Raw genomic sequence first — 12,345 nt, 5'->3', positions numbered from 1 at the left:
TGAACTGACATTAAAGAGCTGCATACAAACCTGAATGGTATAATTAGAACTTATTTTTTTGGGTGTTGCAATATAGTTAGAATTTACCCTGTCTTTCATTACTCTGATGTTGCTATAAAGAGTTTGTTTTGGCAGATATAAATTTGAATCAGTAAAGCCAACTCCGCAACCACTGGGGTATGCTTTAAGTCCTGTGTTTGTGCTTCTCCAGACCAAACCCTCTTAAAACATGCTGCCCACCACTATGGATGACATGTGATATCTACACCTTGCAATCCTCATTGGCTTATGTGACATTCCCTATAGACTGATGTACATACTTGTATGATTCATTGTCTCTGCATGATGTAAGTACTGTGACACCCTACGCTATGAGTAGCGCTATACAACAAATTAAATCAAATATGAGAGAGGGGCTACAGAGAGATGAAGGACACTGTTGGAGGGTGACAATGAGGGAATCCGAGGAGGTCATGGGGGGCTACGGAAAGATGAAGTGCACTGTTGGAGGGTGGCAGTGAGGAAGTCTGAGGAGGAGGTGATGAGGGGGAGAGGCTATAGAGCTATGGGGGGCACTGGTGGAGGGTGGCAGTGAAGGAATCCAAGGAGCATGTCATGGGGGGCTATGGAGAGATAAAGTGCACTGTTGGAGGGTGGTAGTGAGGAGGTCTGAGGAGGAGGTGATGGGGGAGAGGCTATGGAGCGATGAAGGGCACTGCTGGAGGGTGGCAATTTGGGAATCTGAGGAGGAGGTCAAACTGGGAAGAGGCTATGGAGCGATGGGGGGCACTGGTGGAGGGTGGCAATTAGGGAATCCGAGGAAGAGGTCAATAGGGGGAGAGGCTATGGAGCTATGAGGGCCACTGGTGAAGGGTGGCAGTGAGGGAATCCAAGGAATATGTAATGGGGGGGCTACGCAGAGATGAAGTGAAATGTTGGAGGGTGGTATTGAGGGAGTCTGAGGAGGAGGTGATGAGGGGAGAGGCTGTGGAGCGATGAGGGGCACTGGTGGAGGGTGGCAATTAGGGAATCCGGGGAGGAGGTCATGGGGGGCTACGGAAAGATGAAGTGCACTGTTGGAGGGTGGTAGTGAGGAAGTTTGAGGAGGAGGTGCTGAGAGGGAGAGGCTATGGAGCTATGAGGGGCACTGGTGGAGGGTGGCAGTAAAGGAATCCAATGAGTATGTCATGGGGGGCTATGTAGAGGTAAAGTGCACCGTTGGAGGGTGGTAGTGAGGAAGTCTGAGGAGGAGGTGATGAGGGGGAGAGGCTATGGAGCGATGAGGGGCACTGGTGGAGGGTGGCAATGAGGGAATCCAAGGAGGAGGTCATTAGGAGGAGGGCCTTTGGAGAGAGCAGGGTGCAGTTGGAGGGTGATACTGAGGGGATTCGAGGACAAAGTCATGAGGGGGAGGGGCTTTGGAGAGATGAAGGGCACTGTTGGAGGGTAGCAGTGAGGGAATCTGAGGAGGAGGTCATTGGGGGAGGGTGAGAGATACGGAGAGATGAGGGGCACTGGTGGAGGGGGATAGTGAGGGAGTCTGAGGAGGAGGTCATGAGGAGGAGGGGCTACAGAGAGTTGGAGTGCACTGTTGGAGGATGGTAGTAAAGGTATCTACAGAGAAAGAGGTTAGTGGTGGGGCGCCAATAAATAACTCTCCACATGCTCTGTATACACACAGAAGCAATCCTTGTAGCTTGATGACTGTTTGCAAGTAGGTATGATGTAATCTATGACTTGTAGACTACCTCCAGAAGTGATAAATTGGGCCGGTATTGGCCCACCCGAAAGCACCCTTAGCCCACCCAAATAAAAATTCCTGGAGCCGGGCCTGAGTGCCCGGCCCGAAGCATCTTCAAAAAAGCAGTTATCAGTTATAAACTTATGGATGAGTGAGTGTGTGCGTGAGAGCCAGTGGGAGGGTGGAGGGGCAACCCTGCTGCGTGCTGTAAGGAGCAGAGGTGCTCCATAGCAACCCGTCAACGGGACTCAGGATGCTGCCCTGCCTGAGCCAGGGGTAGCACTATCTTTGAGACCACAAATCATATGCTAGGGAACATGTACACTTTCTCGCACATCCTTTGATTAGTTCAATGTATTGATTACTATAAGTAGTCACGTTTATTTCTTTCTCCGTTTCCGTCTCCTGTGTGCGTATCTGTGCAGAACTAAATCAATGGCTGAATTTGCCACGTACAAGATTCTCTTCCTCACCAGCCAATAGGGATAAGCCTTGGCATTCACTCACAGGGGCCAAACTGCTGCTAGCCTGCCAGCCCGCACACACCATTATGGTCTGTGATGGGAAGGGTGTTCTGAAACACAACCATTTGGAATGGTTGTCTGCATGCACCGGAATGGTCAAAGCACAGAGGAAAGTTCAGTTGGGTCCTATCGAAATGGCTGAAACATCCTGCTGCTGCAGCAATTTTAATTAACTATCCTGAACCAATAAGAACTGGACGAATTTATGTAGCAAGGTATGTTGATATTAGATTTTGTCTTCTGCCGAGGGGAGCAGCAATGTTCCGTAGCAAAGGGACAGAAGGTCGGACGCATTAGGGGACGAATGGGAGGTGGCTCAGGCAGGTGACTCTCTGCCGTGTAAAAATAACATAGGGAAACAGCTTTAGCTCTCTCAAAAGCTTAAAATATAAACAAGCAAGGAGATAGGGGAAAGAAAATGTTGTGCGCTTGAAACAAAATATTTGGCCAATAGGGTAAGGCTGTAGCTAGGGCAATCTCTTGTGCAGAGAAAAACAGCCAAAATGCAGGACAAATGTAAACTATTCACCAACAAAACCAAAGGAATTTTGAAAGGCAGACGAAACAACCAATGAAAATTGCTGTGCATATTCAAAGCCCATAAAGTGAACACAGCATGTCTCAAAGACAGTGCATACGCTGCCTATGCTCGACCTGAAAATAGCACCTTTGTGGCTGCTTCAGAACCGAAGCAAGCATTGTCAGAGCAAGGCATAACTGTCTGGAAAGGCTGCAGTGCAAGAGATTGGAGGTAAACTTGTAGTGGGCGTGGCCACCTAAGTGGTACCGAGATTGATGTAAGATGTCTGACTCGTTTTTTTAAATCTAAAATATTTCTCGGTGATCATTTCTGCTCCATGCTTATCTATGCTTGAAAATTACCATCAGGGGTGCTTATGTGATAGAAAAAATATTTCACTTCCCTTATTACAGTCCAACGTGCAAAGCAATTGTGAATGACAACACCATATGACTATGAAAGACAAACCTTTTTATGTGATGTCTACAGATAACATCTGTAATTTTGCTGCCTTTGCCCGAGTTCCTCCCAGCAGTCATTAATTACATGGTCGTTTAGATCAGATGGTGCAACAAGCAACAATCTACCTACAGTTTATTTTATTACTTTGCTGCTAATACTGCCAATAAAATTAATTCCCGGTTCCTGGAAAGGGAAAATTACACACAGGATTAAGTCAAGATCATCAGTATTAGAATTTCTTTAATTTATTTCTAAACGTAATTGAATCATTCTTCCTAGTGAGTGAACTCGGAATAGACCTTTTTTTATTTATATGGCCGCTCGCCATAGAGGTTTTATTGTGTTCCAGTTTGCTTAGCGCTACAGGAGTAGCTTGACAGCCTTCCAGCTCATTGCCATCCAGGAGGGAGGAGGAATCCATTTGCGAGGCCGCAGAGGAGGCGAGAGGCGCGGCCCCGGGACTGCGAGGTACAGCGTTCAACACTCTCAGCTGTTTCCTCTTCCCGCGTGAGCCGCGCCCCCTCCCAGTGCCACGCCCCCAAGGTGTTCTTAACCTCTCGCGGCCCCCGCTTCGCGGGTGCCGCTCGCCATAGAGGTTTTATTGTGTTCCAGTTTGCTTAGCGCTACAGGAGTAGCTTGACAGCCTTCCAGCTCATTGCCATCCAGGAGGGAGGAGGAATCCATTTGCGAGGCCGCAGAGGAGGCGAGAGGCGCGGCCCCGGGACTGCGAGGTACAGCGTTCAACACTCTCAGCTGTTTCCTCTTCCCGCGTGAGCCGCGCCCCCTCCCAGTGCCACGCCCCCATGGTGTTCTTAACCTCTCGCGGCCCCCGCTTCGCGGGAGCCGCTCGCCATAGAGGTTTTATTGTGTTCCAGTTTGCTTAGCGCTACAGGAGTAGCTTGACAGCCTTCCAGCTCATTGCCATCCAGGAGGGAGGAGGAATCCATTTGCGAGGCCGCAGAGGAGGCGAGAGGCACGGCCCCGGGACTGCGAGGTACAGCGTTCAACACTCTCAGCTGTTTCCTCTTCCCGCGTGAGCCGCGCCCCCTCCCAGTGCCACGCCCACTCTTGCTCCGCAGAGTCTTAAGCAAGGTTACCGACGCGCAACGCGGGTCGCGCGCGGGTCGCAGCCCGGGTGAAGCCCGGGCCAAGGGCGGGCCCGTTGTTGCCCGTTAGTGCCCGGTAGAGACCGGACCGGGCCATCCCCTTTCCACTCCAGCATCCACTCCCAGCAGTCTACAAACATGCCGCCGAAAACCAGAAGCACCACAAAGATCAAGTCCAAAAACGCCCAGGAGGTAGCACAAATAACTGGCCCCATTGATTTGTTCATCACCCGTACTCATGAGGTAATAAACCAGAGCATCTCCCTTCTCGAAAAGAGAGTGTCACTCGATCTTATGAACGCAAAGCGATCATCCCTAGGCAGCATAGCAACTGCCACGTCCCCGATTCACCTGATTTCCCAAAACTGCTCCCTACCTGTGACTATGCCACCCCCAGAAAATATTACAGTTCCATCCACAGTAGACCTTTCAGTCACTCAGACAGAGTCTGACTTTTCACTAACCTCGGACAATCTTGAGGCAACCCCCGACCTAGCAGCCTGCCAATCCCAAACTCAGGCAGGAACCCAGTGCAACTCCATCTTGCTCTCTCAAGGAGAAAGGGAAGGAGCCATCTCAAAACAAGGCAGCACAAAACCTATCGACAGTGTAGCAGTAACGGCTCCTATCCCTACTCATGCCACAGATCACTTAAATTTCGTAGCACAATCCCTCCAACAAAACATATCACTTCTTCCTGCAGTCAATACGTCTCATCTAACAACCCTGAATGAGGCGACAGTTAACCTTTGCAGAACATGCAATGTTACCTCACAAGTCTTGACCACGGTAAAAGATTTACTATACCAGTACCTAAAACCTATTCAACTTAGCATCAGAAACTTGGAAGCCCAGATGACCATTCTTTCAGCAACACTTCTTGATACTAACACGTGCATAGAAATAAAGGGCCAGCGAAAAGCCCCCCAGTCTTTCAAAAATTATTCTCACCCTCAACCATCTAAAGCTATAAAACGACCAAATCTGACCATTCCACTCCCTAAAAATCAAACACATAGCGTCACAAATCATAATTCACAAATCGTAGAGCTCCAACCACAGCAGAGTAAAACCATTGTGGTATTAGATCGGCAAACATCTAATACAGGCCAGGTCATTCAAGACACTCCAGGACCTGCGACTAGTAAACCCAGCAAACCCCATTCAACAAAAAAGCCAGTACCCCCCTCACCAAAATCAGCGGTCCCCCAGCCCTCTCCAAAAAATAACTCCAAAAAAACATCAGCTTTTAGACGTCCAGTCCACTTGCCCCCAGAAGCCACTCCATATACGTTAGTACTCACCGGTGTACCTGAGCTAACCGATGATACGCCTGAAACTGCATGGTCTCTTAAAAACAAGGTCATGCAGTGGTTAAGTATCAATAGGCCTTTAGAACCCCATCATTCGGGTGGGATATCCACAGTCCGCAGGGTAGTATGGGTAGGCAAAACAACAAAAACGACCCGCGGAGACTGCATAATAGTAACTTGCAGAGACCCCTCCGTAGTGGATTATATTTGTGCCTGGCCCGCGCTGGATAAAAAGGGGGGAATTGACGCTCGTCACCTTTCTTTCTTTCACCCTCCTGCGCGACAACATCGTTATACCCCACCCTGGAATTGGCACCAGACCCCTAGGGAACCCTGGCACCAGACCCCAAGAGAGCCATGGAACCAGCCGGAGTATACTTATGATCAAGGAGGCAGAAATCCCCCGAGAGATTGGCCAAGGCAATACTGGCAAGATAGGCCCTCACAATCCTATGAAGGCTGGCAGGGCTTTCCAACGCAAAATCGCTTTGGATGTCTGGAGATGGTCGATTGACCACTCAGGGTTGAACCTAGGACCACAAATACTTTTACTACATCTCAACAAATAAATCCTATTCAGCAGCGACTCCCTCGGGAGCCAGTTCCCCGCGATTTTAGAAACATACTTCCAGTAACACCAACTGTTTCCCCTACCCTCCCAAACATTATTACCCTTGTTAATTCAGTCCCGGAAACGTCATTCGTTCCCTTATGTATTTCTAATAAGGTCACCCTCAAAACTTTCACAGTTTCAGATAGAACCAATACCGGTTCGTATCACCCGCATATTTCAGCCCCCAAATCTCCTGCCTACTTCCCACAGGCTGAACTCCACCAACCTCAAGACACTCAAACTGCAAATACATCGTTAGATCCACCCCATGTCCCTGTAGACTTCACAAATCCGAGCATCTCTATTGCATATTGGAACATCGCAGGCTTGCCATCAAAAATAAGACTAGGGCCATGGCTAGATACGGCTAGAGAACATCAGATATTGTGCCTGCAAGAAACTTGGTGCACAATCCCACTCCACCTTGCGGGATACAAAACCTTCTTTACAACAGCAGTACAGGGCATCATGGGAAGATCTAAAGGGGGGCTTACGACATATGCAGCCAATACCCTCCCCCTCAAAATGAAGTTAATAAAGGAGTCATCAACATTTCTAATTTTTCAAATCACTCAGATGTTAGCACCCTAAGACAATAACAACTATATACTCATAAACTACTACAATAATTTAGGTACTTCGGACTGCTGGTCAAACTTAGAGGAGATCGCCACATTTCTAGTTTCGTTTCAAAACGACAACTTTAAAACAACAAATTACACTATTTGGGGTGGTGACTTCAATCTCCCTCTCTGCCCAAATCACAAAAACGGAAACTGCGGTCTCCAAAACGAATTTGGGAACCCCATACCTCACTTTGCCCACTCGCTATGTGGTAACAAGCTCAACGAAATCCTATTTTCCCTAGATATGGACTACGCGAACGAACTGGTCAACCCGCAGCAGGATTTCCAGCCCACTTTCCATGGACGAGGCTACTGCACAATCATAGACTACATAATAGCCTCAAACTCACTTAATGGGCAAATAGCAAATTTTGAAATCGGGTCAAACCCAACAAGTGATCACTACCCGCTCAGTATAAAAATTAACACCAAACGGAATCGAGCCTATCCTACAAAACTGAGCTCCCTCAAACAACAAACACTCTCCATGAACAAACTGAATGGGTACACAGTAAAATGGGCCAAGATTGACCCCGATGAGGTGACACAGAGGGTCCTCGAAAAAACAGGACGGTGGATATCCAAATGTACGTCTCTAGAGGCATCACCGCAGACGGTTGTCAGTAGTTTCCAAAGCATCCAGGAAACAATAAGGGACGAGCTATTTGTCACCATAAAAAACAAGTTTAAGTATCCTACCACGAGATGGTTTGACTCCGCTTGTCGGAAGGCCCTGTCATCACTCAAAGATGCCTTGCATAAACCCACCAGGGATCCCCAGGAAATCTCCTACCTGAGGAAGATATATAACTCAGTAAGGCAAGATCGCAAAAAACAAATTAAAAAAGATCTCTGGTTGCGCCTACACGACAGTGCCCAAAGAAAAGACAGTACCTCGTTTTGGCAAACCATAAGATCGCCTTTTTTGGCCAACAACAAAGACGCTGAACACCTTGATGTGGCTATATCAGAGGAAATCTGGGTTTCCCACTTCGAAAAAATCTTCGGAACAGCTCTAGACCCAGCAATAGATAACTCAACACATGAGGTCCAGCCAACGAGCAATAACATCTACCCATTCAAGTTGCACTTTCATTTAAATGAAATTATAAAGGCAATCAGGGCTTCTAAACCTGGCAAGGCCCCAGGCCCTGATGGTGTTCCAATGGACCTGTTCCTCCATGACGTAGACTTTTGGTCCCAGTTAATCACCCGGGTTATGTCAGCAGTAACCAAGATCGGCCTTTTCCACTCATGGTCTACTTCCATCCTTTTGCCCATTTTTAAAAAAGGAGACCGTAACGATCCCGCTTGTTACAGACCAATATCCCTTCTGGACTCAATGGGCAAGATTGCAGGCCGAGTACTCCTGGACCGTTTACAATCCTGGGCCCGGGAGAATAACATCTTAACCGACCTGCAATATGGTTTCCAGAGGGGGCTTGGGACCGTGGAGCAGGCCCTTAATCTTGTTCCCCTGGCTGGTAAATACGTACACGCCAAAGGAGGTAATATCTTCCTCGTCTATGTCGACTTAAGCGCGGCATTTGACTGCGTCCAGCACGAGAAACTCTGGCAAATACTAAGTGACCTGGGTGTGGATCCCCCGATAACAACTTTTTTACGAGAACTTTATTCAAATGCTGAAGGTCGAGTTCGTTATGGTACTAGTGGCGAATTGTCACGTCCATTCCAGATAACGAAGGGAGTAAGACAGGGCTGTGTCCTGGCTCCCTTCCTGTTCAACCTCTACACTAATGGACTTGAACAGGCTATGCTGGTAGGGAGCCAGGATCTCCCCCAGATAAATCGTCGCCCGATACCCACGCTGTTGTATGCTGATGACTCAGTGATCTTAGCACGGACTCTAAACCAACTTCAGATTCAAACCAACAAGTACACAGCATTTATGGACTCACTTGGTCTCAAAATAAACATCAAGAAAACCTTCATAATGCATCTTGGCCCTAGGATTAAAACCACTAAACCAATAGTGGTTGATAACACCAAATTGGAAAAAACCCCGGTCTACCCATACCTGGGTATCCTAGTGGACGATGCAATGAACTGGCGAAAGGCAATTGAGGCCAGGAATCTCCATTTCCGTCGTGCAACTTCAGCATTAACATCTTTCTCGAGGAAACTGGGGAAACCAGCCCCATCCGAACTCTTGACCATATATTACGCAAAATGCCATAGTGTGGCCATATATGGAGCTGGAATCTGGGGTCATGGCCGTATCGATCATTTACAGGTCACTGAAAACGCCTTTATAAAGTACATTCTAGCCCTCCCTCAAAGTTCCCCGATATTAGCCACACATCGGGAGCTTGGTATGGAATATATTATTGACACCATCCGATGCCAGCCCATTCTTCTGTGGCATCGAATATGGTGCAACCCCGAATGTCATCTAACTCGCTCGCTCATTGCTGACTGTTTAGCCCTGACAAATTGGCGGAAAATCCCATGGCTAAATTACATTTCTAACTTCTTTAAAGACTTGGATTGTGAATCCTACTTTGAAGAACCACCCTCAGTGGAAGACATTTCCAGGAAGCAGCTAAAGTTAATGTGTCTGAGCCATCTGAGGGATTTACGGAACCAGACAGAGATTATCAAACCATCCAATGAAAAAATCGGCGCCCTACAGCCTGGAAACTGCATACAGTCATATTTGACGTATTTTTTATCTAACTATGAAAGGTTTTTATTAACAAGACTACGCTTTAATATTTTTTTCCGTTTAGTTACATTCCCTGAAACGGAAAATTGGTCGCCCAACTTGCTGAACTGTCCCTGTGACGGAATCTCCCCACAATCTACGATCCACGTAGTCCTCTTTTGCAAATACTATAAAATATCAAGGAAAAAGTGGATTATTCCGATTCTTCGAACCAGTGGTCACAGACAAACATATCCAGCATATCTTTATCTGCAATCCTTAAAATCATTGCATGAAGCCAAATCCATAGCGACCTTTCTTAAAGCAGTCTTAATAACACGTCGCAGCATTTCCAGTTAAATTAGAACTGAACAGAATCTTAAAAATGTATTCTTCTTCTATCTAAAAATGTCTTTTACATTGTGTTTTTTTATTCATGTGTTTTAAAATGTTATCATGTACTTTTTATGATTATTCAATTGATAATCGAATAAAAGTTAATGAAATGAAATGAAATATTTATATTCAGTTTAATTGCAAATATATGTAATATAAAGAAAAGAAGCATGCCCCTGGCGCTGCAACGCCACAGAAATATTTATAGAAAGGAAAGAAAAACTAAGCCCAAGAAGCCAATAGAAGAAGGGCTTTCTTTGCCTTTTTTCAGGTATGTTTCACTAATCAAGCCTAATTATGCCATGTCTGGTTGTAGAAGGTTACAGAGAAAAGATGCGCGCCCGGCGCTATCAATTCTTATGACATTAAAACCAGACGGTCTTTCTGCATGCATAATTACTTAGAAATGTCTGTCTTCATAATTGCTTCGAGATGAGGGCAGATATCGCTAAAATTGAAGAAGAAACACATTGAAACCATTAAAAGCAGGTAGTAGGAATTGCACAGCACTTTCAGTTCAACTCTTCAGAAAAGATTCTACACATTCGTATTGACATCAACAATGTCGAACAATTTCCTTTTGCAATATTAACTGTAACTCCTGTTTGTATTGCATTGCACTTGCCTTTATTTAGCACTTACTACCCCTTTGAAGCGCTTTATACGAGGCACCACACTGCCCCGGAACCCAAGGTTAGTAGTTATTCCAGTTTATTGTTTGTTGATGATTATTGTTTGCAAAGTGAGGATTGATGATCACGAGGTAGTTATTCGATTACAAAAACAGTTAATTGCTTCACATTTATTAAGCAAATAATGATGCTTTTTCCTCTTGGTCCTACACTGCAGCGGTGCTAGAGCTGATTTAGATTTGGGCGTGCGGGTTAGTTAGTGTCTAATAAGGTATTGGCCCCAATTTTTCGAAGAAGCCTCTTTCATCCATCCATCAATATACTAGCCCTGTATCTATTTCAAACTGCTTTAGGCTCCTTTTCATCCCTGCTTTCTCCCTTTGCCCCAGCTGTTTTTCTCCCCCCCTCCTGTCGCCCTTTTCAGCTTTATTCTCTCTTGTTCTGGGTCAATGTTTGATTAATAAAAATAAGTTCAGATTCCCAAAAAGGGTTCCAAGGAGCCCCACCTCAAATTAAGCACTAGACTGAAATAGATAGTGATGATGTGATATTCAAAGGTAGTATTGAAAAAATGCTGCCCAATGAGATATTCAGAAGCACATGATTCCAAATAAGTAGTGAATTTGGGGTAAAATTTGATTTAAGTGTCTGGATCTTTATGGTACATGCATCCTTTAGTGAAAGTATGTCTCATGCTGATGCTAAGTCAACACAAATAGTCATGCACCGACACATTGGTCCACTACTTGGGAAAGAGTTAGGTTATAAGGATTGCCACAAATGAAAAAGGTCTCTTATTGACGCCTGCCTGTTCATTCTATCTATGTAGCATCCGATAAAGTTGTTAGTGCCTGCATGGTTCAATACTGAGAGTGTGATGTGATATTAGTACTATTTGCATCAGTACCATAACATTTCTTTCTAATTGATAATACCCATATTTAATCCTAACTGTACTCCTGATAACACAACTCACTCAATGTTGTGTTTAGGAAGTTGCATGCAGATCCCGCAAAGATCTGTTATTGGTAATACTCAGAAGCGATAGATGCCTCTGCCTCAGAGCTCTGGTCCCCATACAACATGGGTACTCACAAACTTTCTCTCGGGGGCCAAATTTACAGTGTGGTTTGTTTCCGAGGGCCGCACCGGTGGGGGCGGGGCTAGATCAACAAAAAAATCTATGACCATGAGGTTGATCACAGGTCCCTGCAGCGGATGCCTTCTTCGACTGCGCCACCACACCCGGCATACACACATCTATCTCCCTCCCTCGCTCCCTCTCTCCCTCCCTCCCTCTCTCGCTCAGTCTCCCTCCATCCCTCTCTCGCTCCCTCTCTCTCCCTCCCTCCCTCGCTCTCCCTCCTTCACTCCCTTTTTCTCTCCATCCCTCGCTACCTCGCTCTCTCCATCCCTCGCTCCCTCCCTCCCTCTCTCGCTCTCTCTCCCTCCCTCCCTCTCGCTCTCTCCCTCCATCCCTCTTTCCCTCCCTCTCTCGCTCCCTCTCTCGCTCCCTCTCTCGCTGCCTCTCTCCCTCCCTTGATCCCTCTCTCTCTCCCTCCCTCCCTCCCTCGCTCCCTCCCTCCCTGTCTGTCTGTCTGTCTCTCTCACTCCCTCTCTCTCACTCCCTCTCACTCCCTCTCTCTCTCACTCCCTCTCTCCCTCACTCCCACTCTCCCTCACTCCCACTCTCCCTCACTCCCTCACTCACTCCCTCTCTCGCTCCCTCTCCCTCCCTCCCTCCCTC

Source organism: Lissotriton helveticus, chromosome 6 (genome assembly GCF_964261635.1).
Source record: "Lissotriton helveticus chromosome 6, aLisHel1.1, whole genome shotgun sequence".
Lineage (NCBI taxonomy): Eukaryota > Metazoa > Chordata > Amphibia > Caudata > Salamandridae > Lissotriton > Lissotriton helveticus.
Note: the sequence above shows the minus strand (reverse complement) of the source record.